General features: G+C 44.4%; 1 protein-coding gene across 5 annotated transcripts in view; it reads right to left on the bottom strand.

Moving 5' to 3' along the window:
• Positions 1-24,250, bottom strand: part of LOC115347039 (calcium-activated potassium channel subunit beta-2) — a 153,449-nt gene that overhangs the window by 79,918 nt on the left and 49,281 nt on the right. The window lies entirely within an intron of this gene.

Raw genomic sequence — 24,250 nt, 5'->3', positions numbered from 1 at the left:
CTGTAGAGCAAAGCACAAGAAGTTTTTAGCTTCTGCATCATATTCACCTCCTCTTTGTTTTTGCACTGCTGTGGTTTTATGTACATCCACTTGCCTAGGGACTTGTCATCTTCTTTGTAATCTATTGTTTTAATTATTTTCTGTGAAGGTGCCCAAAGACCTTGGGGTATTGAGACATAAATACATTATTTATTCATTAATTATTCATTATTGCTAACTACTTGCTACAACACAGTTGTCTGCAGTAATGTGTCTGGGTGAACCCTCTCTCATGGATAAGAAGGCAGCTGCTTTATTTGCCAACTATTCCTTGGTCAGGGGTAAGATTGCTAAAAGAATTGTGGGGAAAAATAGCTAAATTTGGCCAACAACTCTTCTTCTGATGTGAATCTCAAAAAGTTGACCAAAAAATCATCAGATGGAACATAGGCTCCCTAATCAATGTCTGAGGGTCATAACCTACTGCTGACATCTCCCAGAATTGCCAGGAAAGGGATTTACCAGGAGGGTAAAAGGGTTTTAATTGTCCTGGTTATCACTGACTTTTCCCATTTAAGAAATCTGTCTCCTCCTTCCTCTGTAGTTTCACCTAGGTCTGAAACTACTGCAGTTACCTCTGCAATTTGGTGCACAGGTAGTCGTCTTCTCTGTGTTTTGCAATGCAGAAATAAACAGAGAAATGTTAAAAATAGAAATAACCCTGAGCTGAAATAATTTCCCCTTCCTGGCTGACTGCTTCACACACCAGACTTCAGTTGTATTTCATCTGAGATTGTTGAGGCTGGAGCTGTCCAATGCTAATCTCAGTGACGGTTTTCTCAGAGAGATACTTGGTCCCGATTCTTCATGGGCTTTTACTCGTTTCTTGTCCCTCTGTGATGTGCTTTCCGTGATTTCCCTGCACTGATTGCTACAAAAGAGGGGCTTGCAGCAAACCTCCAGATACCGTTCTGCCTGATTTCCACAGCAGGAGATGCGCGTTCCTGGCCAAAATGCAGTGACTTCAGCCTGCCTGCCTTCCTACCGCTGCAGTTCATTGCACCCCTTGGTGTACCAGGGAGTAATTGTGTGGTTTAAAACTCAGGTAGAGGTCTGGGCTCTTATCCTGGAGGGGGCTGCGATTCTCTGCCAGCCCCACTGCTGCACATGTGGCTGTGGGTCCGGTGGGATATCACCCGGTGCAGCTGGAGGACAGGCTGCTTTGGAGCTGGTTAAATACAGTTCTGGTGAGCAACAGCTTTAAACAGGGTCCTTTGAAACCTCAGGGAAGCTTTAACAGGCTATAGGAGATCTGTTTTGGTGTTTGGTTTAAAACAACTAATAATTGCTGAACTTGTGATTTTTAGCTTGAGGGGAAACCTCTTAATTATCTAATTGATCGGTAATGGGTCAGAAAGGTTGAAATACCTCCGGTGGATTGATGAGACCAGACTTTCCGGGGATGGGAAGAGGGACTGGAGGGGTCGGAGGTGGAGGAGAGCTGTGTGTAATACCTAGTGACAGCGTTTTGTCCTCCCAAAAGAGCATCTTTTCAGGGACTATTGCAGCAACCTGGATTTGCGTGTGCGCTTCTGGAAATAAAGCCCCCCCCACGCAGGAAAATCGATGCAGGCTGCTGGGCACTGTTGTGACTAGCAGGTCCGGTGAGACTGTTGGGAGAATTTTTTTTAGTGTCTTCAGATCATTTCTGGGAGCCCTGAAACTGAGAGGAAAACCTCTGGCTTCATAGTCTCATCGAAAATCCCCCTGGGACACTGCGGTCACTATGACTGTCTGCTCACAACATTTTTGCATCTGCTTGATTAGTGTGTTGGATTACTACAATAATCAAGGAAATTAAGTCTTTAGCGATATGGACAGATATTCTGACAGTCCTGGAGAGGGTAGGGAGGAAGTTTGGGTAAAAAATCCTGGCACTGGAAGGGTAAATTGAGCAACCAGCATTGCCATCAGCTGTTTAATGGAAGACAGCTCAATCACTGGCAGGATCAATCCCTATAGATTGAGCCCATGGCTATTATCAACTTTTCCTATGTCCTTGCTGCTTGTCAATTTAACTCCACCTCTCAATAATTTTAAATGAAAGGCAGAACAGTGCTGCAGAGAAAGGAAGCAAAATCCTTCCCTACCACATTGCTTTCTGAGTACACCTCTGTATGAAAGTTACCTTCTGCCTGTTGTCTGTGCAGGTTTGTAGCATGAATTTGTACCTCTCTTTGCTCTCTGCTGTGGTTGAGCATGGTCCCAGTGTGATACAGCTGGGATGTACCTGTCTCTGCCCCTCCATAGTTACAAAATCCACTTTGTAAACACTTTAAAGAAAATGTTCTTGAGAAAGCACAGCCATTACACACAGTTGTGAGTCTCTCTAGCAGAACTGTGTATATTAAATGGTTAGTGCCTTGGCCATTTTCCAGGGTAATTCTCCCTCTCTTGCTCTCTCCAGTATTCCCAGTCTTCCTAGCCTTTTGGAGTTGCGTGAAGGCAGGACTTGAGTGTTTTCAGTCTCTTGCTGATCTACCTGGAAAGGTCTAGAAAGCGAGGTGGGGAAGTGCTGGAAAAGTGACTATCAGCGCTCCTGCTTGCACTTGCCAGCAGCTTTAGAGCTCTACTGCTCGGCTGCCGCTTCCATTTGAGAGGACCGCGAAAAGGGACATCAGTGACCACCCCAACGCCATTGGGGCTGAGCGCTCCCGGCTCAGCTGCTGGAAGGAGATGCCCTGGAGCTGGGGTGAGGAACGACAGAAAAAGCCTGTCTAATGCAAGCTCCAAATTTGGCTGTAGGCACACAGCAAGTATTTTTAGCTTTCACGCTCTCCCCGACGCTTAGGTGTTAATTTTATAGCACCCCGATCTGTTTGCCTACAACTGTCTGTCTCGCAAAGCCCTGCTGTCCGCTTCGCGTCAAACCCAGGCATGAAGCCAATGACTGGAGGCATTGGATATGGCAGCAACAGGAGCATCCTATGCCAAAACCACCTCCTAGGCCTGGGTTAATGGAATACCGCTCAAATGCTTGCTCAGTTTAACAAACAAAAAAAAAAAAGAAAGAAAGAAATGTCAACATGTCCTGGCAACTGAAGGCCTTAGTGTGTAATTGTGTAGAGACTAAAATCATGTAGAAAGTGATAAACTCTGAGAGTGTCTCAGCATTTATGGGAACGAATACACCATACATTATCATTGGACATTATCGTATAAATTATCACCTTCTCTGTACCTCCCAATTGTACTATAATCTTTCATAGTGCTGCTCTTCACTGTGCAAGAAGCAATGAGGAACCTGGTGCTTCACACTGCTTTTCATACAATAAAAGTGCAACATTATTCTGACAGCCATTCTGTTTGGTGCCTGGGTGCCTGGAGCACATCCAAAGCCGTCTACCCTGCACCTGTGAGACAAGCAGAGCTAATCTGACACTGCATCTGCCTACTCTGTCCGATGCTCCTCATAAATAAAGAAACAGTTCAGACCGACATCTGTAGAAACTGGATTTTACAAGCCTTGCTGCCACATATATTCCAATCTTTGCTTAAAAGAGAGGGAGAGAGAAACAGAAGTCTGAAAGGATCCTACCTTTGACGCATGGTTGCCATAGTAAAACCAAACTTCTTCCATGCAAAGGGTGTGAAAAGGTAAAAGTTTGTACTTAAAGCCAAGTAGGTTTATTATAGGAAAAAAAAAAAAAAAGAGGGAAGAGCCACAGGGAAGGAAAACACTCCCTCAGAAATTTCATCATGGATCATGTGAGACAAAGGAGCCGTTAAAAAAGGCTTTAACACATTTCAATTATGTTGCTTTCAACAGGTCTTGCCAAAGTCTAAAACCACAAGCTTTCAGGCCGAATGTGATAATGATGGAGCTCAAAAATGCAAATGGTGGAAACTGGATCTGATGCAGGGAGTTTGCTTGAGGTTTTGTTTGAGGTTGTTTTGAAAAGCAGCATTTCTCTCCAAATCCTACCTGTCTTAGTCTGTCAAGAAGATATATACATGTATATAGGATGCGCTCAACAGCAGAAGTAGCAGCAGAGAGATATATCACTGATGAATAAAGAACTTTGTAGATGGATACCTGCAGGTTTAACACATAAACAAACCCTCTTTGCCGTAGTGCATTGCTGCCTGTTGCAATCGTCTAGCGAGCAAAAATATGGTACGGAAAGCTAACAGCTTTTTGCCAGCAGGTTGTCTTCAAATGCATAATTGGTACCAAGTTGTGACACTACAAAAGCTAGCAAAAATTGTAACTGATGATCGGAGAGTAGCATTTGCCGGAGAGAAAAAAAATTTCTCCCTGTTTTTATAGACCCTGTTAAGTAAATTGAGCCGACCGTGTAGGGTAGAGGAGCGCTGCAGCAGCTTACAGCTCTCATGCTCTCTAAGTGCATACAGCTGCTCTCCATGTTCCCTTCCTGTCCACTTCTCGTGGCTATTTTGATCCCAGGCGTATTTTGCAAGCGCCTGAGAAGGTCTGCAAAGTGGCATCATCCCATCTCCAGCCAAGAGGGCTGTTTGCCTTCGCTTGACATGGGAGCACTGGGGTGTGGGAAATAAGCTGCAAGGACGCTGCGTGGAGAGGTTTGGGGATCCTTCCATTACAAAAGCAGAACAGGACCCATCCTCAGGTTCTTTTCCATATATGAAGGCAGTTTTTACTCAGTCAGTTTTTATTCAGTCTTTCTATTTGTCACAGTATGCATATGAAGCCATCCTCCCTTGACCTGTGATAACTGCTCTGTGCGATCATGTGCCACTTGCAGCGATTACAAGGTCACTTTATCGAGCGCGAGGCAGATCCTGGGGCTTTTACTCAGATTTTTCTCAGCCATTATTTCAAGCCAAAGATCTCCTTTAGACAAACCACCTGTAATTACAGCTGAGCTAATGTTTACACCATTCCCCCAGCAACCATCTCATTTCCAGGTCCCCTGCTTTTGCCTCGCAGAGTGCGCCTGGCTCGAGACCTTATTTTGCCTTGAACGAGCTTGGACAAGGCCAAGGTGAGATGTTGTGATTTGACCTAACTCTAGCTGAAGTCAATGCAACTTTTCTTTCTCTCATCCTATTCATTTAATATGCATCAGGATAGGGTTTTCCAGACAGTGATGATGTTTGCAGTAGTGCTATGGTGCAGTAAATAAACATCTAAGCCCACTGTGCCTATAGAAAATAAATGTGCCCCAGTGAGCTCGCCACACAGGGCAAAGGTAGCTGCACTACGTTGAAAAGACACCGAACGTCAGGGCCTGGAGGTAAGAATAATAAGCAAGAAGCTCTGCTCTGCACGTACATAGGAAATTTCTGCTCAAAAGTAAGAGGTTTTTTAGATTATGGAAATTATTTATGAAAAGTATCTGGGGATTTTTAACTGGTACAAACGAAAGGAGCTCGTCCTCCCCTCCCTGCAATTTTTCACTCTCCAACTTCTCACCTCCTGGTTGCACAACTCAAAACTGGGCTTTTATCTGAGGAAATGAATTTAGTAAAAAATATTCTTATAAGAGCGATCTGATCCCTGAGACTGGGGGGAAAACATTACAGCTGCAGTATTTAATATAATTTAAAAGCTGATTACACTGCATGTGGAATAAGTACTTTTCATAAGGCTTTCTACTACGTATGGTATGCACCCTAATTCGTATTAACAGCTCCTAAGGAGCCATCATAGTTTATCAAGAAAGTAATATGCGTTTTAAAAGCACTCAAATAGAGATTTACATGATAAACCTTAATGACTCCGGAATGCATTATTAGTTATGGTACACTCCCAGAAGCAGTCACTCACTTCTGGCAAATTAGATAATTCAAGAAGCCATGAAAAACTTCAGCTCAGAATTAAGCTGTTGTTCAGCCACTCTCTCGGATTTATTTCATGCATTAAGGGGCACTTGCCACCTCAGCCTTTGTATGGCAAGTGGCTATTTTGTGCATAGGAACATCGCCGTGATCTCTTCTAAAGAAAACAACCTGTTAAGCTTTAAAGCTCATTATTTATCTTATAATGGCCTTATATCTCTGGTAATATTTCCCTGCAATTGTCCTGTCAGCCAGATGCTAAGTAAGATATCAGTATAAACCAGTTTCACAATATCTGTGAAATATGGCTGGAAGATAACAACGTTACTGAGATGATGTTTTTAAATCATGACAAAAGCCAGCCAGTAAATTGATAGCTTCCATAAAGCCAATGGAAAAATTAATACCGTGGAGAAGTGGGGCTAGCAACTGCATTTCCCCCAGCAAGATGAGATCAAAGCAACTGTGAAAATGAAAATTCAATAATTCTTAATTGTGCTGAAGATTAAGACCCCCGTGATAGAAAGACTCGCATGGACAAGAAAAAAATACATCCCAGGGAATAACTACGTGCTCCAAGAAAAGGATTAACTGACCTTTCTCTGCCCTAGTCCAGATAATTTTACTTTAAATGTACTTCTTAGTGAGACTAGTCATGTCCTCAAAAATGAGTGATTTACACTTTTTTTCCCACTGAATTCTGAACTGACATTTTCATGCTGTCAACTCTCCATTTTCTGGCTATTCTGCATTTGCAATTATTCTTATGTGGACAGCCTCAGTGCTAGGGACTCGCTTTGTGCTGTGGCTGGTGCTGCTAGCTGGACAGCCTCATGGTGCTGTCTGGGCATGAAAGGTTGCCTGCCCAAAAAAGGGAGGAAAGATTTAACTGCCCAGACCCATCGTCTGCATCAGCATGCAGCCAGTGTGCTGCCACAGCACTGCCTAGAAGAATTTTTTTTTTTTTTTTTTTGGGGTCCTTAGACTTGCTTCCCCTGCGGGCTTGTTGTACTCTGTGGTTTTACACCTTCTCTCTAACTTTGGAGGAAAGCGCTCTGGAGCATGGGTTTGGGGGGCTGCAAATATTTGCATATTCCGCCGCTATCTAGAGAGAATTAATGAGAGCAGAAGAACGGGTTTTATGTGCGCTGTACTTTTTAGACACTTGGATACCAGAGGGTCTTTGCTGGAGCAAACTCGGATAGCTAACAGCTGGCGAGGCAAATTGTTCTGAAAGATAACAAGCCTTTAACTTATTTTGAGTGGCACTATAAATGTCTACCCACCTTTGCGGGGCATGTGCTGCAAAAGATCAGCTGTTCACTCTGGTCAGGGGAAGGATGTAATGAGGGGAAAATGGGATCCAAGGGGAGAAGGATAATTTTACCTAAGTGATCTGCTCTTTACCCGTGTCTCTGCGTGACAGGACAGTGCAGAAGTGTGCATGAAAAGGTGAATTATAGCTGAGCGGGGCAAAGCGGGAGCCGGCAGAAGGCTGGGCTGGCTGTGTCAGAGCGATGACCGGTGAGCACCCGGCAGTAGGTGTATGGCTTGCATTACCCACAAGTCGTTATCTTTTGGACCGCGGAGCAATTACTATGGCAAAATCACATCGAGCGGGTTAGCGCAGAAGCGATTAGCGTAGCGCGCTGATTGCTCCTCACCTGGGCTCCATCACAAACGGGCCAGCCAGAGCGTGAGCAGCGGTGGCCAGCCCAGCACTGCGGGCACCGGTCCTGCGGCGGGGGAAAGCTCGGCCAGCCCTCGCTTGGCAGTGGGAGCGTCCCGCCTGGATGCCCAACAGCGAAGGAGAAGCTGGAAAAGGCTGCCTGGGGCTTTTCAGGGGATTCGCTTGGATGGTTTGTTGTTTTTAAAGGGCTGCATAGCAGGGGCTGAAGGAGCAGGGTCAGGTTGCTGCCTGCGAGGAAGGGGATTGTGCCGTCTTTGTTCTTTTAAACAAAAAAAGCAACTTTCAGGAGTTCTGTGTATCTTGTAGGGCAGTGATAACTGAGTTACTGCCTTCGGAGCCCTTCTGTCCAGGCTGCTTTCAGGCCACGCATGAGTTCATTGCAATGGGAGCTTTGCTGCAGGGAAAGCAGCAGCCCTGGCTTATCCCCAGCTGACCCAAACTCAATACCTGTTTATAAAAAGGCTAAATGTCCATGAATGTAAGCGCAAATCTGAAAAATTGGGCTGCCTCCAAAGGAGCTGCAGCTGCCATTTGGGTAAACGACACACAGCTTTGTTCCGTGCTGGGGAGCGGAAAAGAGGAGGTTTGGGAAGTGCCGCACTCTCTGAGGTCTGTGCAACCTGGCTGGGAGCAGCGCTTGTCTGCCCTTGGACAGGGTGGCCCTGAAACACCACAGTCCTGCCTTGGTCCTTCCCTCATAACCCGTTTTAGCAGAACCAGATGGGGTCAAAGGTCACTTTTAATTTACATCTGGTCCCCTCAAGGTATGAGGTACCTAAGGGAAAGCATGTTCATCGTCTTGGCCGTACCCTTCTCCTTTCTTGTCCCAGCATCGTGGCAGCCTGGGCTTGGGGCGGAGGAAGCCTTCTCCTGGCAAGGCCATGGTAGGCAGCACAGAGGGCAAAGGATGATCTGGAATATTTGGAGGTAGCTGGAGAGGGAGTGGTGGAGACAGGTAAGGGGTGAGTGCGAACGGGGTGGAGGACTTGCACCCTGGGGTATTTTTCCTCAGCACATGAGAGAAGAAGGGGCCGCGAGTCTCCCGCTGACATTTCTCTGTTGAGTAGCTGCTCAGGAAAGTGAAAAACAGTGTCTGGACTCATCTTCCCCTCCCTTCCCCTGAGTGTCTCACTAATAGCTGCCTGGGATGGATTTCCAGCTGTGTTAATTACCTCTAATTGGCTGCAGCTTTCTGGCCAGCCTCATCTCTCCCCAGGAGGTGATGGCCCTGGTGAGAACAGGGGTGACCTGATCCGACCGAGGAGCTGCTCCTGCTGCTTGTGGTCAGAACCCCCCTGCGCAAGTCCTCGCCAGTGCTCAGCGCTGAAGTGCTTTGGGCATCTGAGTAACTCGGGATACTCAAGGGAAAATAAATGTTTTAGCTCCCGCTACTTTGATAATAACTTTAGAAATATGCATACAAAAATAACAGGTTTTCCACATAGGTTTCTTGTTACAGACTTCCTTCAGCTGCCTGATTCTGCTGATCTCAACTGGAGCATTATGAGTTTCTGGGAGCTGTAATGGGAAAATGAACCTTGAAAAGAGAGTTTAAAGTGTTCCTACAAAGACACAATGAAGTTTTCCTTCCCTCCTACCCCAAAGCTAGCCTTTGCTAGCTTGAAAAAAAGGCTGGTTAAGAGTTTTAGGTGCATTTGGTATCTGCTTGCGCAAAATCTAGGGCTTAGCTGCGAGATAAAAGTAAATCTGGCTTTATTGTTTCTTTTCCTCATTTAAGTGATCACAGAAAGAGCAGCCGTAGCCCTAACGCTGACTTGCTCCTTTTACGTTTGCTTTTTGCTCATATTAGCATAAGTCAGACTTTGAAATGAATTTTCTGCAAATTTGTTTGTATGAAGTTTGGCACAAAGCAAATTCAAAACTTGGCACGGCAACAGTGAAGTGGAAACCATTCAGAAATCCAGAGAAACAAGTCTGGCAGCGTTTCAGAGTTATTTACCTTGATCTAAAATCTCACTTGTGAATACTGGGACTAGTCTAAAATATGCTGTGCTCCTCTCCATTCTCCTCTTCCGTTAACCTGGTAGGACTCGTTAACTCACAAGCCTGTGGGTCTCATATTATCCTTTAATGCCCGTCACAAAAAATTGTGCTAATTAAATAGGTAACTGAATGGTTCGGTGTGGGAGTGCAATTCCCGAGATGGAGTGGACACGTCTACGGGTAATGCGAATGCTTTGAGTAATAATATTTAGCACTAATAAATTAGATTTTGGAACGGTCATAAAAATTCATGCTTCAAGGCTTAAAGTTAATCTCTGTCAGGATAAGACCTTCATTGGCATAGATTATCCTGCATTTACCAATTAAGGAGTTTCTTGTATGTTCCTCAGAAGACTTGCTTGCTGGCTCTGAAGACAGGATTGTGTCTAGGCAGAGCATTTGTCTTACTGAGGTGGCAGCTCTCACACCAAGTGCACTGACCCGCGGGGATAAGGCAAAAATGGGTGCAATTCCATGAACGTAGGAGACATTAATTGGGGTTTAGTCATTGTGCTGGGATTTGGGAGACTGCCTGCTAACTTTGTTTTAGGCTTCCTATGTGTTTTTGGACAATATGGGTAATTTTTCTGTGCCTTTGCTCATCTGCTTTCAAATAAGAAAATACCATCTCTCTTCCATAAGAGGAACCATCCCTTTTCAGTCGAAACACTAACCCTTTCCCGAGTAGGGATCAGTTCTTGCCTCGGGCTGGTACAGTTAAGTACCTGACACTGTACAATCATGGAACATTGAATTTGAGGATTTTCAGTTTTAGCTGTGATGTTGTTGCCACTCTTGATGATAAGGTTGACAGCTGTAGTTTTGCATTTTCTGAAGTTTATTGGTTTCAGCATTTGTTTTTATGTTTCATTTTCTTGTGTTAAAAACTACTTTTCACACATAATAGCCTGTTTGTTCGATTTTTTTCAATTGTGAGGATGGATAGTAAAGACAATCAGGAGTTAGAAGAAAGTGAAGTAATTTGACAGTATCACTAGAATCTGAATGAAGAAATCAGGGTTAATTTATGATAAAACGCTTCTTTTGCAACACATGTTCTGTCCTATTCACATGCATTTAGCAAAAAAAGGTACCACAGAACAAGACACATCTGAAATCTCAGGAGCTGGGGAGATGCTGTCAGATATAATTTGTAACTGTTTTTTCATGTCTGGAAATAAAATAAGTTACAGATGAAAAAGATGAGTTAGAGAGGAAAAGGAACTCTATTTGGATAAGCAATGTTTCCTAGTCATGTGCATGTGAAAGCCGGAAATATAACAATTAAAATAACACATAAGAAGGAATGGAAAAAAAATACTATCCTGGGAAATGTGTGCCTGAGAATCTGAAAGGCAGAGAGTGCTTCAGCGAGGGAAGATTTGTTTCTGTAGTTACTATGAAACCTCATGAATGAAAATGTCATTCTTTTGGATTTATGACATAAAGTGCATTTTAATGGTAGGCAACAAGCTCTTTGAAAGAAGAGCTGCTGGTCCAGTTCCCGTGATGCTGTAAATACACCCCCTCACTCAGAAAAAAAAATAGCCAGAAAGAAAGAGCTCGAAAACACTATGGTTTCTAATTACCCCTCCACCTTCCACTTCCCTGGCCAGACCACTGCCGCTCTGCTTCTCTCCGCCCCAGGATATTAGTTATCACCCAACCAGCCTCAGATAGCTGCAAAATCATCATTCAGTACCCGCGATACAGCAATTCATTTGCAGCTGCTACTGTCCCAATCTTTCATCGCTCTCTGCTGCTCACACCGAACAGTTTAGAAATATGAATAAAGCCCTCCAGGAAAGCAAAGCAGCCAGAGAAAACGTGCGCGTGTGTGTGTATGTGTTTAGTCGCCGGGTTCTGTGCAACCTTCCCTGTTCAAGGCACAACGCCGGCTCAGTGCTCGGCACGCTCTTGGGCTACGCCTGGTGCTGGGTCAACGCACTTGACTTTGCAGGATGGCCAACAGCCTGCGAGAGCAAAGGTGGCCGAAGGTTACTGCTTTCATAGCAGTATGTCATCTGGAGCTGGCAGGGTTTTGCTCGCTGCACATCGCCGGTTCGGCACAGTAGGTATCTCCGCATTTAAGGAACGCGGAGCGGCCAGCAGGATAATGCCAATGGTATCTCAAACGTGGCCGGCTAATTGCTGCCCTGCCCCTCTGAGACATTGCAAAAACATATATAGGTGCAAAACTCACACAGCAAACGTGCGTACGCTTGGGGTTTGACTTCTTCTGTGAAATATATACTCAGACCTGTCAGACTGCAGCTCATTTGCAGTCCCACTCAGAGGGGCAAGAAACAGAGCAAGAAGTGCCTGGGTGAGGCTGTGGGAGGGCTCTGGCTGCCGTGGGGACTTCAGCCCTGCTGAAATCCACAGCCTGGGGACTCACCGTGCAGTGAGAAGCCCACGGGCTCCAGCCCCGTTGATCTCATTTTCCCAGGAGGTTCTCCTCCGTGCAGAACCCTCCTCGGTACCTCTCCGATGTACCTCTCCAAAGCCCACTGGTGCATCCGCAGGGGTGGGAGGAACGGGGTGCTGCCTCTCCTCCCACGGGGTTGTGCAACGCCTTTTGCAAATGTTGCATTTATGTGCAATGTCTAAATGTGTTTAATTGATCTTTATGGCTCTATGTGTGTCTTCCACCTGGCACAACCAGAAGCTTTAATTGGCTACCATGTCACATGCTTCAATAATAAATATCCCAATTAGATAAAATTATGCTTATTAGTTCAGTAACTACTTTGTGTTACGTATCATGCATGAAGGCACACAAATGTTGCTGTACAGTCTCACGAACCGAATACACAGATATGCATTCAGATCTCATGCTGGGGACTTGCTCCTGTGCCTCTGCTTGAAGCAGCTAACAATGTGAGTGTTTCACCACAAAATACAGAGACTTTCGATATTGGGTGACACTGTTACAAAACAGGTTTATGTGACCATTTGCAACCTTGAAATACCTTAACATAAAATCACTTGCCCACAACACGCCTGTTTTCTAACCTGTAGGAAAGGTGTGATGACCGCTAGTCGGTTTATAGGGGCAGGTTAAAAATGAAAGGCCGATGTCTGTGTTCTCAATTCTCCACTTCCCAGGGAAGTCTGAAGGACTCTTGATGCCAAGCTGCTTTGAAAATCTAGCCCTTAATTTTGGGAACTCTTTCAAGATAAAGTGTTGTTATTGTTGGTGTTTCCAGCTTTCAGCAGATCCCAAATTTGCGATATTGTATTTCTGTCTCCCATCAGCCAAAGTAAGGCAGTGCACAGCCACCTTGTAACGAACAGAAGAAAGGCAAGTGACTTTGTCATACCTATGCTGAAATATTTGTATCTGATTTTGTATCAACTCTGAGACAAGGACCAGGCTGGGTTTTGTCCAAAACAGTTTGTTCACCTTTAGCTGACAAACGGGACTAAAAAAAGGTCTTTATACTCAGTCTCTGGCTATCGTTGGCATCATGCTCTATAATCCCTTCTGTTGGGTTATCGAACGCCATCATAAAAATACTCAGGCTTTTTTCCCCTCCATCACTGAAGGATACTTTTCATATTCTAATCCCTTTAAGGTAAGGCAATTTGACACGTAATATAGTTTTCAAGGCAGAATACGTTACGAAGGCAAAATTAAGTAGTAACATTTATTCTCTGATTGCCTTTATAAACTCCTAACACATCTTGGCACACTTAGCTTTTTTTATATTTCTGACGTGTATAAGAGATGAAAGTTATCACTGTAAAGAAACATGAAAATCATTAAGGATGCTGTCACAGGTGATTATGATATTTATTCATGCACATCTGGGGGCTTCTAAGGCTTATGGCACGGTTCAATAGAAATTACAGGGTTGGGTGTTTTTTTTTTTTTAGTATTAACAGTTATTAAATGTGTCAAAGCTAGTGAAGTCAGAGGAGCTTTACGAAGACAAATGTATGAGCAGCGTGACAGCTGGTGAAACTCATTGATGAATTCTAGTAAGATTGATTGGAAAGAATCACCCCAACTTCTTGTGTGTTGGTGGATTTTAAATTAATTATATTTTAACTGCTTTGGAGACAGACCTGAGAATAAATTTGGGGAGCCCAATGTAAGTAGCCATTCAATAAATGAGAGAGAAATAGAAAAGTAATCAACATTTTAGCTGTGTACAGAATGAAAAAGAAATCAAACACTGAAAATATTATTACAATGCCATTAACATAAATCAATTGTATGCTCTCTCCTCAGAATCTTTTTTCATTTCTGGTCATCCTATCTCATAAAGTCTTTAATGGATATAAAAAGAGTGCAGAGATTGACAATGAAAAATATTAGAGACGTGTAGAGATTTTTGTAAGAGGGGAGGCAACGAACTGGGACTGCTTAGAAAAAAGCTTTAGCTCCAATAAGAGACTTAAACACCTCAGCCAGGACCAAGGCGGGTCGTAGGTGCAAAATGCGGTCCCTTGACCTCCTCCCTAGCCCTCAGGGTCCCTAAACTCCATAAGCATGTTGGGTTTTTAATTCAAGGTCCCAGAGGCTCACGGTTGTGCATCTGAGTGGCAGCTGCTGCTGCGGGTCACGGAAAAGCCCCGCGGCTCCGAGGTACGCGGCGAGCGGGAACAGCTCGCCCCTAATTTCGGGACGGGCACGACCGACCGCAGCCCAGCCTGCGGCTCTTCCCGAGGCCTGCGGTTATAGAAACAGTCAAAACGGGCCAAAACACTATTTAAAAAGATGCGGTTCTCTGAAAGACCAATCGAAGGTCTCGACCTCGAGAGCTGGTTCTGTGCCACATGTCCCTTGGTGGAGGTGGGATTTCAAGCCTTTCCTCTCGGCGCCTTCTCCGGGTACCTTGGTTTGGGGAGCGTCCAGCGTAACACACCGGCTGACTTGGAGGATTTTAACTCCCTGCCCCCTCCAGAGCCAGCTGCTAAAATGAAGCTCCTGAGACTTCTTTATCATGCTAAAATATTTGCTACAAGATACACGCCAATTGCTTAATGCAATTAAAAAAAACCAAACCAAAACAACTAGAAATTTCTGTAGGTAAAGAGAGCATGTATCAGTGTTATTGAGCAAGCCAAATATTTTAAAGGATATGTTATCTTATGCTTTAAGGTATAAATCAAACATGCAGCCGCAGCGGGCTCAGGCAATGGTTCCCTTCTCGGCAGTTTCCTCTGCGGTTTTGTGCCATCCCCGGGAGGAGACGCGCAGGCTGGTGTGATCCCCAGACACGATGCAACTTGGAGATCCTACGGGCAGACTTCTCGAGGCGTTTCAGCAAAGGGGAAGGAGACCTGTCTTCCCTGCCATTGCCTTCGGGGTGGGCTCAGCCCCCAACTCACACAGGTGCTCCTGACACCTCACCCTGTCTACCTTTCTCCTTGTCAAATGGAAGAGAGAAAAGAAACGGCATTTCTGAGATGTAAATAAGGTTTAACGAGCGGGTCTTGGAGTTGTTAAGGAACTCACGCGCTTATGCTTAAGTCATTTTGGTGGTTGATTTAGAGCCAAATCCTGCTGGCCTTACTGAAGCAATTAGCCTGATTATTGCTGGAGGGATACTCGCACAATTAAGGTGAGCAGTGTTCGTTCTTTATTCTAGAAACCAGTTGCCTGTGCAAAAGTAGTGGTGCTGAGGCAGTATGGTGACGGGCACTTAGAGAAATCTTCAGACACAGATGAAAACGTGGTGTCTTTCAAAGAAGAGGGATGGATAGATGGACCATCTGCCTGACACTGTTCTGAGTGGAAAGCTAAAACCTGACGGTGAGAGACATGTTCTCACGTGTTTGCTCTGTGGGACTGCAACTGTTGTTGCTTCCCCAGCTTCTCCAAAGAAGGGAACCGGCTAATTAGATCTACAATTGCCATTTATCAAAAAGAGCATCTGAAGTCTTCCAGTGATTTTTTTTTTCTCCCTTCTCTCCCTGCTATTTCTAAGGCACCTATCAATGTGGTACATAAGTACCATCTGGATACCTGGCTAGTGACCAGCAAGCTGTGATACGTGAGGCTTTTAAATAGAGACAAGAGGATGGAGAATAGAAAGAGTAGACAAAGAGTGGAAAGAGTAGACAAACAGCATGTTTTAATGGAGGCTGAAGAGGGTGTAAGTGAACTTAGAAACAGAGGGGCCTGAGAAATTATTTTGTCCAAGATTTTCTGCTCAAAAAAGAGGTGGAGTACGTGAAATCTTCTAGGAACCTCCCTAGGTATATCTAAATTGCCTGAGAAGTGTGCTCGCAGCCTAGCAGGGTTGCTGCGTTGACTCCATGGGTGAACACTCACCCAGAGCAGGAACACGTCTGCGGAGGAACTTCCTCCTGCTTTGCCAGGAGAACCTCTACACGTTGCTCTGGATGCCAGCGCTTATTTGCATTTACGGCACGGATGTGCTGGAGTTTTATTAAGGAAGGGCACAGCATTGAGATCGAGAGTCCTGATTTTCTTCTCCCTCACCCTGAATTCAAGGAAATTGAGAATTTTTATTTGGCTCATAAGAAATCATAGAAACTTTACATGATGGGAATTTGCCTTTTTGATCGACCTTAAGAGTTTATGAATAGTCTAGTCCAAGGTTTTAGTGTGAAGACACTTGTGTCTTCTTGCTGATGATAAATTCACTCATGTCAATAGAGTTTACCGGTTGTGTTAGTGCTGTCCCCCACGTGGGTGTCTGTGTGTGAGGAAAATAATGTCTCAGTCTGGCAGAATATCATTGCTAAGAAAACTTCTGTTGTCAATTACTGGGAATTTTCCCTGAACTCTGATGATTCTGGTGTAGAGTTAGGGCTTCTGGTGTTATGACAGAATTTTGCAAGTTCTGTGATGGCTTTTGACAGTCCAGGTCCCAGCAGGGAAAGACGCCTCACTTGAAATCAATCAACTTCTTCATCACACAGGGAAAAAAGAAAAAAGAAACCCGCCTAGAAACTCAAACCTAGTTTAAAAGGGGATCCTCTCTGACTGAGCTGAGTTACTGCAGATATCTCTCTACTACAAGCATATTCATGTAGGGAACCATCTAAAGGCAGGCGCACCTAACAAAGACATCCCGTTCACGCTTAATGCACCAGATAAATTGTTTTAAAATGCAGAGTTATTTTGTGAGTTCTTAGTGAATAAGCGCATCCACATATGCATCTCTGAAGAGATTTTTAATTAACCGCTTTCAATCATTTTCTTTTCGTAAAATTAGAACAATGATGGAAGAGACTGGCTGTAGAGTTTGGCCAAGGAAAGATTATACTAATCCACTTGAAATATGACTAAAACAGAAAAGAAGAAGAGATAAAAGCAATTTTTTTTCAAAGCCTGTTTACCTGTGACAAAATCCTTCTAAATCAGCTGCACACAAATTACGGGATCATCTTAATTAAACTCTACCAAAAAGATTTTGCTGTGGACTTCTTGGGATATTTCACAACCAGACAGTATGTCCTGTGATGCTTTTTGCAAGATGGGGGAACACTTGTTTCATGCAATTAATAATTAGGAGAGCAGCAGAGCTTTCAAAGAGCACAGCGGCAGCAAGATCAACATATCGTATGGAAGTAAACGAAGAGGGGGAATTTGTCAGAAGTTTATGCTATACCCTGATGCATCATTAACATGAGTTTTCAAAAGTCAGGGGACTTTTCATTTGCAGATCCTCCAGTTAATAAAATGCTATGGTTACAAATGAACTTTCTTTGTTCCCTGCTTGCATTATTGCTCCCTAGGCCTTGAAGTATATATGCTTTGTTGAAGGAATTGAAAGATGTCCTAGTTGCTTCCTTTCTGAAACTCTTACTTCCTAGACCAGTAAACTTTGCCAAATCACAACAGTCCTCCTCACACCGGGTCTGCAAGGACTATTTTTCACAGCTGAATCAATTCTTTCCCTATCACCACAACAGCAGATCTGGAATTCAACATATAAGCTTAAAAACTGCTCATCGATAGCTAGATGGGCCCCGACAATCAAAGACCAAGGAGGGCAGACAAGCTGTTGTCCTTTTTTGCCCTTCGGTTCTTTTATAACTTTTGGGCTCTGCAACATCTTTTTGTGGTCAAGGTGTGATTATCTGAAGCCTGTTTCTGCAGAAGTCCCACTGGGTCATTAGGACAGAGGAATTTAGGGTGGTTTGGCTAGAAAATGTGCTGTGCCAGGACTGTGACTGCTCCTTGCTCCCCACACCTCACCCCTGGCTATGCCCTTCTCCTGCTTTTCTTGCACCAGCTCTGGTGCTTGTTGGCTCCCAACTGGGCTCCCTCAGCCAGCCAAAACCAAAGCGCAGTTTTCCTGAAGGTTTTGTGAGCTGAACTGTCTCCCCAGAGGGCCAGGTGAGCCTGGGAAGGTGCAGGAGAGGGTGGCTGGGTGGGGAAGGGGAAGGCAGCGGGACTGGGCAATGCCAGCCCTGGGGGCAGCTACAAGCTGCCAGGGCAGCCTGGCTGCTGGGTCCCCTGGGCTGCCCCCCCAAAAAACCATACACTTTTAACCGAGGTCAGAAAGTCAGCCTGTTTGGCAGCAGTGCTGAGGAGCACACCTGCTCCTGTGGATGGAGAGGGACGCAAGTCTCCAGAAGGATTTTATATTCCTTTGTTTCCTCTGACTTTGATTTAACCATGGGCTGTGATGCTTTAAGTACCAGATATTAATTAGAAGTGGTAGGGAGTGTGTCCCAAAGGGACCATACTCCTGGTCTTCTCACCATTCCTAGTTTGACTTATTTCAAGTTCTTGCTCTGAAACATTATTTATTCACTCAGGAGCCTGACGTTTATAAGGCCTATCTAAATTTGCAAATAACTAATGGTTGTCAGTAAGGAGTACCACTCTGCTGAGGTGGAAAATAGCTTGCCCGCTAGTAAAATACAGCCAAGTATACTGAATGTTTTCTGCAACAATTCTTTAAGGCAGGCAATGTTATCTTGTCCCCACTTTGGTACCGCGCCTCAGCAGGCACGCAAGGACAGTGCCGTCCAGAGGGCTCCTGCCAGGATGGTGACCTTGGACAGACGAACCACCTTGGGCTTAAGCAGAAACTTCAGTCCCTCTCTGATCCACTGAAAGGGAAGTAGGGAAATAGGACAAATGCTCTTTTGTCTCCTCTGGTCTTCAAAACCCTTCTGACGGTGGTTCGTTTAGGACAATGCAGTGGCACGCAGAGCGGGAGGAACACTGAATTCAGACAAAATTGCTGGGTACCTGGGGATGGCTGGGGCACAGGTCCTGACTGCTCATGCCCGCTGTCTGTGTATCTAGCTATAACCCCCTTTCAGTGTTTTGGAGACACTTAACAACTACAGCTAGCGTGACTTTTTTTTCCTTTCTTCTGAAGGACACCTTCCCCGCTGCTTTTGGATCTACCAGTTCCCTGTGATGGGGAGTTGTGATGCAGATCAGTGCCAAGGTGTTCATGTCCTGGTTTCAGCTGGGATAGAGTTAATTGTCTTTCTGGTAGCTGGTATAGTGCTGTGTTTTGGATTTAGTATGAGAAGAATGTTGATAACACACTGATGTTTTCAGTTGCTGCTAAGTAGTGTTTAGACTAAGTCAAGGATTTTTCAGCTTCTGATGCCCAGCCAGCAATAAGGCTGGAGGGGCACAAGAAGTTGGGAGGGGACACAGCCGGGGCAGCTGACCCAGACTGGCCAAAGGGGTATTCCATACCATCTGACATCATGTCCAGTATATAAACTGGGGGAAGTTGGCCGGGAGAGCCTGATCGCTGCCTGGGGACTGACTGAACATTGGTCAGCAGGTGCTGAGCTTTGCATTGTGCATCACTTGTCTGTCTTGGGTTATATTTCACTCTTTATCTTCCTTTTCACTCATTATTATCATTATTATTATTATATTTTATTTTTTATTTAAATTATTAAACTGTTCTTATCTCAACCCACGACTTTTGCTTGTTTTCAATTTTCCTCCTCATCCAAGGGGATGGCTGGGGAGGAGTGAGTGAGCGGCTGCGTGATGCTTAGTTGCTGGCTGGGGTTAAACCACGACAGTTCAGCAGGCGAGATAGGCTGGTGCAAGCTTTGATGAGGTTTTGTCCAGTTATGTGATGCAAAGGGTTACCTAAAGAGCTTGTGCATTTTCTAGAGTAGTTTTGAAAGACTGTTGAGGACCTCAAGGCTGCCAGGTCACTCCTCCTGTAGAGTTATAGAAGGAGATGATAAATAAATAGTGGGGATGCCCAGGTGCATTTGTGACTGTGTTGCTGCCTCCAGCCTTTCAAGGATCTTAGAAGAAGATGCTACAGCTCCAAGATGTTGCTGTGTGTCCCTGCAGGGCTTATCAGTGGGAGCTCTCTGCTCTCAACCAAGCATCAGAGGCACCAAAGCAAGGACCAGAGGGGCAACCATCAATGTGGGCAGAGAGCACTGGGATTTGACTTTTTTTGTGTTTTCCCTTTAAAAATTAACTACTTCTTTAAAAGTGGTCCATACAAATTTATCCCACCTGGCACAAGCAGAGCTGGGGGTTAATTGTGGGTAATAGGACAGCTTTATATTAAGAAACAAAAAGTATTTGAAGACCTAATAGGAGTTTTAGTGGTATCCAGGGGGAGTTTCAAGTTGCGATTTCATTCCAGGCTACATTAAGTCAATTTTTGTCCTAGCAAAGATCCTCTGTATTTGCTTTGATTTTAGTTCCTCTAATTCTTCTTGTTCTCTTACTCTCCCCAAGCAGTATTAATCTGGCTCTACACGTGCCCTGACAGAATACGAACACACATGTATTGCCCATAGTGACTCTCACTGTGTGGCTCACACATAGTGCTTGCCGAGTTCAGTTTAGGCACGTTTCTACTTTTAGAATAAATAAGGATATCTAGGATTATTGGACTTTAAAATCATTGAAAAGGTAAAAAAGTCCATCTAACGAGGGCATAACACTGCTGGCTGGCTCTGTGCAGTCGCAGCAACCTTGTTGATTCAGCACTTGCCTGACTTACTCTAATAAAGTGGGAAGTAGTTGGACAATACAGCTCACTTGGTAGGAGACCTAAGGTTTCCTCCTATTTGACATAAGTAAAGTGCAAAAATAATTCAAAAGGCAAATATATTCCTGCTTGATAACCTTTTCCTTCTCATTTGTTTCTGAGTCAAAAGAACTTGGTGTTTTGACAGCTGATTATTTTTTTTTTTGTCTCTGAGATAAAACACTTGACAGAAATTCTTCTCTCAACTGATTTTCGCTGCTTTTAAACCATGCACCAGATGTTAGATAGTTTTCTTCTCGTCTGTTATTTTCACAACTCTTCCGTGCCATGTCATCAGACCCCTGCACGACAAAAGCCAAACCGCGTCACCCCCTTGCTTGACTGCACCCGTGGCGAGCACCCAGGTAGCGCCTGCACGGGGAAGGATCGGGAGCGACAGCTCCAGGGCTTGCCATGGACTGGGTCTGGTACGACCATAAACCTTGAGGTGAATGATCCAAATTCACTAGATTCATTGTTAAAAATTGTACAGGTGTATTTGTGTGCTCGCGCTGTGTCAATCCCTACCTCCTACGTACACGCTCCGTGTGTGGCTGGTCGCCCTCTCTGCCAGAGGTCACCCTAATTTTTCCCCTCTTTCAATGCTTTCTCTCCTGCGCTCGTTGCATCACCGCTGATGCTCTCTTGTTGTCCTCCCTGTTGGCTGTCTTCATGTCACGCAATGTGCGAGACAGGCACAACAGGAGAGGCTACAATGTGGAAAATTTAGAAATTTCCATGATGGTGTTTTTTCCTTCTATTTTGGCCGCGCACACGGTTTCCACAGGCATTGTGGGCTGATACAGGAGAGTTAGGGAGAGTAGGGGGACGTGGCAAGCACTGTGAGAGAACGGCCCATGCAGTGCACAATGGATGATGCTGACTACTCGTTTTAACAGAGCTGCAAGAATTCAAACACTTTTCATGAATATTCATATGAAACTGAAGGCTGTTTAACCCGGCTCTCACATCTGTCTGGTGGGAGCACTTCAGTGCTTATGTGTTGCTCATACGACCACTTGCAAGACATGAATTTTAAACCTGACTGCTCAGATAGTGATGGAAATCCAATATGAAACAGTATTCTTGGTTGTGAAATTTGCAATTCACTTTCTGTGAGTTAGCTATACAAATCATCTAATCAAGGAACACCACATGACTGAACTAAGCAACACAGTATGAATTTGCAAACATTTGCCATTCCCAAAAGATCTGTAAGCTAAGAGTTACTCACTGAAGAAATTCCCAAATAATATCAAATAAATAAATAAATAAATTAGCAAATTGCATGAGCTCCACAGACAATTCATAAGCAGAAGGGCAAGTGAGATTCATGGCAAAAAGTACTCATTGAGCTTCTGAAGAAAACAGGGAAATTGTTTCTCGGCACAGTAAATCAATCTGATGCAGTTTGCTTCATTATCTGCTGTGCGTTGATGGAGCAAAGGGAATGCTGCGAGATTTGGAGTCACTTCTGACAGGATCTCAGACGAATGGATGTTTGCTGCTGGCAGAAGTTTTTGTAAGTGGCAAATTTGTCTGGAATAGTTTTGAAAGCAGATTTAGTTTTGGATCATGGGATTTGCAATATGTCTTATGTTACAGTTGAAAACGCCTGAAATATGAACCTGCTCCCGATACAAAATTTTGCTTTGCATTTTGCCTTATCTGGAGCTTTACGTTCAGGCCCATTCCCTGAGCACCGCCGTCTGTATTTCCATTGCATCGTTAGTACACTATCCTCACCCTTATTTGCAAGGCAGGGCTATTACCCTGCCCATTTTGCAAAGAGGCTGGGGGACTTGCCCAGGTCCCCCGAGAAGTCTGTGGCTGGGTGCAGGTTGAACGCAGCCTCCCACGTCCTTGTGGTTTTACCCCTTCAGCCCCTTCCCTCCGAAAGGCGCCGATGTAAAACGAAGTAAAATTGTCTAAGCCTCTGGACAAAAGTGAGACGGAGAAGGAAAAATAGGTACTCGATTTCCACATGCATTGCTCATTTCTGACACAGATTTAATATCTCTGCATAACATCTCTTTGATCCATACTGCAAACCGCTAGAAACAATTTCTTTGGAAGAAAGTTTTCACTGTTATCCTTATGGACTAAGTAGTGTACATAACACAGGTCAAAATGATTTTTTCCCCAATTTGCAATGTGAAGTAGTGCAGTTGACAGAAAAGTTGTTGGTTGGATCAAACGGAGAATATTTATGTTATGTTTCTTAAAAGGAATTCTTACCATTCCTGGTCCAATATTGCTTCTCTTTGGCACAAATTTATTTATTTGGGTATTTATTTTGGTTGAATGCATTTAGCACTTTTGTTGTTAAATTGTCATTAGCGTTTTGTTATTAAATGAATTATTTCATGACCTATTTACAACGCGGTATAATACACTGAAATTCTCCTTGAAGGGAACGTTAGTTAGGATGAGTAAATTCAAATTACTTGGTAAGTCCCTGCTATAAAGGAATTCTTTTTCTAATGAAGATTTAATGAAAACAATCAGTCTAACAGAATTCTCTAAGTTGTGAGCTTTTGACAACAGTGTTGTAAAGTATGCTTAATGACACCCACATTAAAGTAGATTAAAAATGGCACCATAACCTTAATTTTAAAATTTAGCATGGCAAGTGATACCATACCTCTTACTGCAAGATATGACTCTCAGCTTCTTAAGTGCATTTTTAATAGCTCCTGTGAGAAGCATTTCCGCAAGCAGAACATTTTATTGTTACTAAATACCACTCACTCTGAAGTCTCTCTCTGTTGTTTGGAAATGAAACTTTAATGCACAAGTCGAAACAATTCATCAACACAGGGAACACCACACTCGGATCAAACACACCAAATGATAAGGATTCTGCATATGCACGGACAGAAGATTTTCATTCCTTAAGTTCCCCCTACTTATCTCGGCGAGGGTCATATGCAATGACAAAAATGTAAACTTGCAGCCCGGCACTGAGCAGGACCCCACGCAAACCTCACTGCCCTTTTTTTGCCACGCGGACCTGACTCTTTGATGTTTGGACATTTTCTTGTCTAGTAATGCTGAACAGGCGCATCATAAAAAAAGTACATGAGGTTTCTAACTTTGCATATCACCTCTTGGGCTTCCGACTGGGAAGAAACCAGCTTTTTCAAGGGGAAGCTTTCCTGTTATACTACTGAGCGTTCATTCCCCCCTCAGCCCTTGCTCCCAACCCTTTCAGCATCCAACTAAATGTCATTTACATCCTTCCCCACAGCGCTGTTTCTCAGAGGGAGGGAGGGAGAGTGGCAGGGGTCTGGCGGTGGCACAGGAGGAAATCGAACCTTTTTTCTGCCTGAAACTACAATTCTCGTCCAGCAAAACAATGCCAACAGTGCAGAGGAAGCTTTGATTATGCAAAATGGATGGACACATCACGCCTTTTTTTGCAATAGGTTATAACCTAAGGAGTTCCTCACCCGGAAAATCCCTCCCGCCCCCCACCCTGGCTCTGTTTTCTCCTTTTCAAATGACATCGGTGGCACTCCAGACACATTTTACACATTAATAGCATGTCTCCCTCATCTTACAGGCTCCCTAGCTTTCCTCTTCCCCTTTTATTTTAGGGCAGCTTCCCCTCTCCTCCCATCTCAGAAACAGCCCAGCAGGCTCGGTAAAAAAAGGAGTAAAGTGTTTTCCGCATGACCTCTATGTATTTTGCTCCGTGGGAAGAGCAACGTGGAATGCACCCTCAGCAGGCGGCGAGATTTGAACCAGTTTGTCCTCGAGGCATTTCTGCCATAAAACGCAGGAC

The sequence above is a fragment of the Aquila chrysaetos genome, chromosome 10, assembly GCF_900496995.4.
Source record: "Aquila chrysaetos chrysaetos chromosome 10, bAquChr1.4, whole genome shotgun sequence".
NCBI lineage: Eukaryota > Metazoa > Chordata > Aves > Accipitriformes > Accipitridae > Aquila > Aquila chrysaetos.
This window is presented reverse-complemented; position numbering and strand designations above follow the sequence as displayed.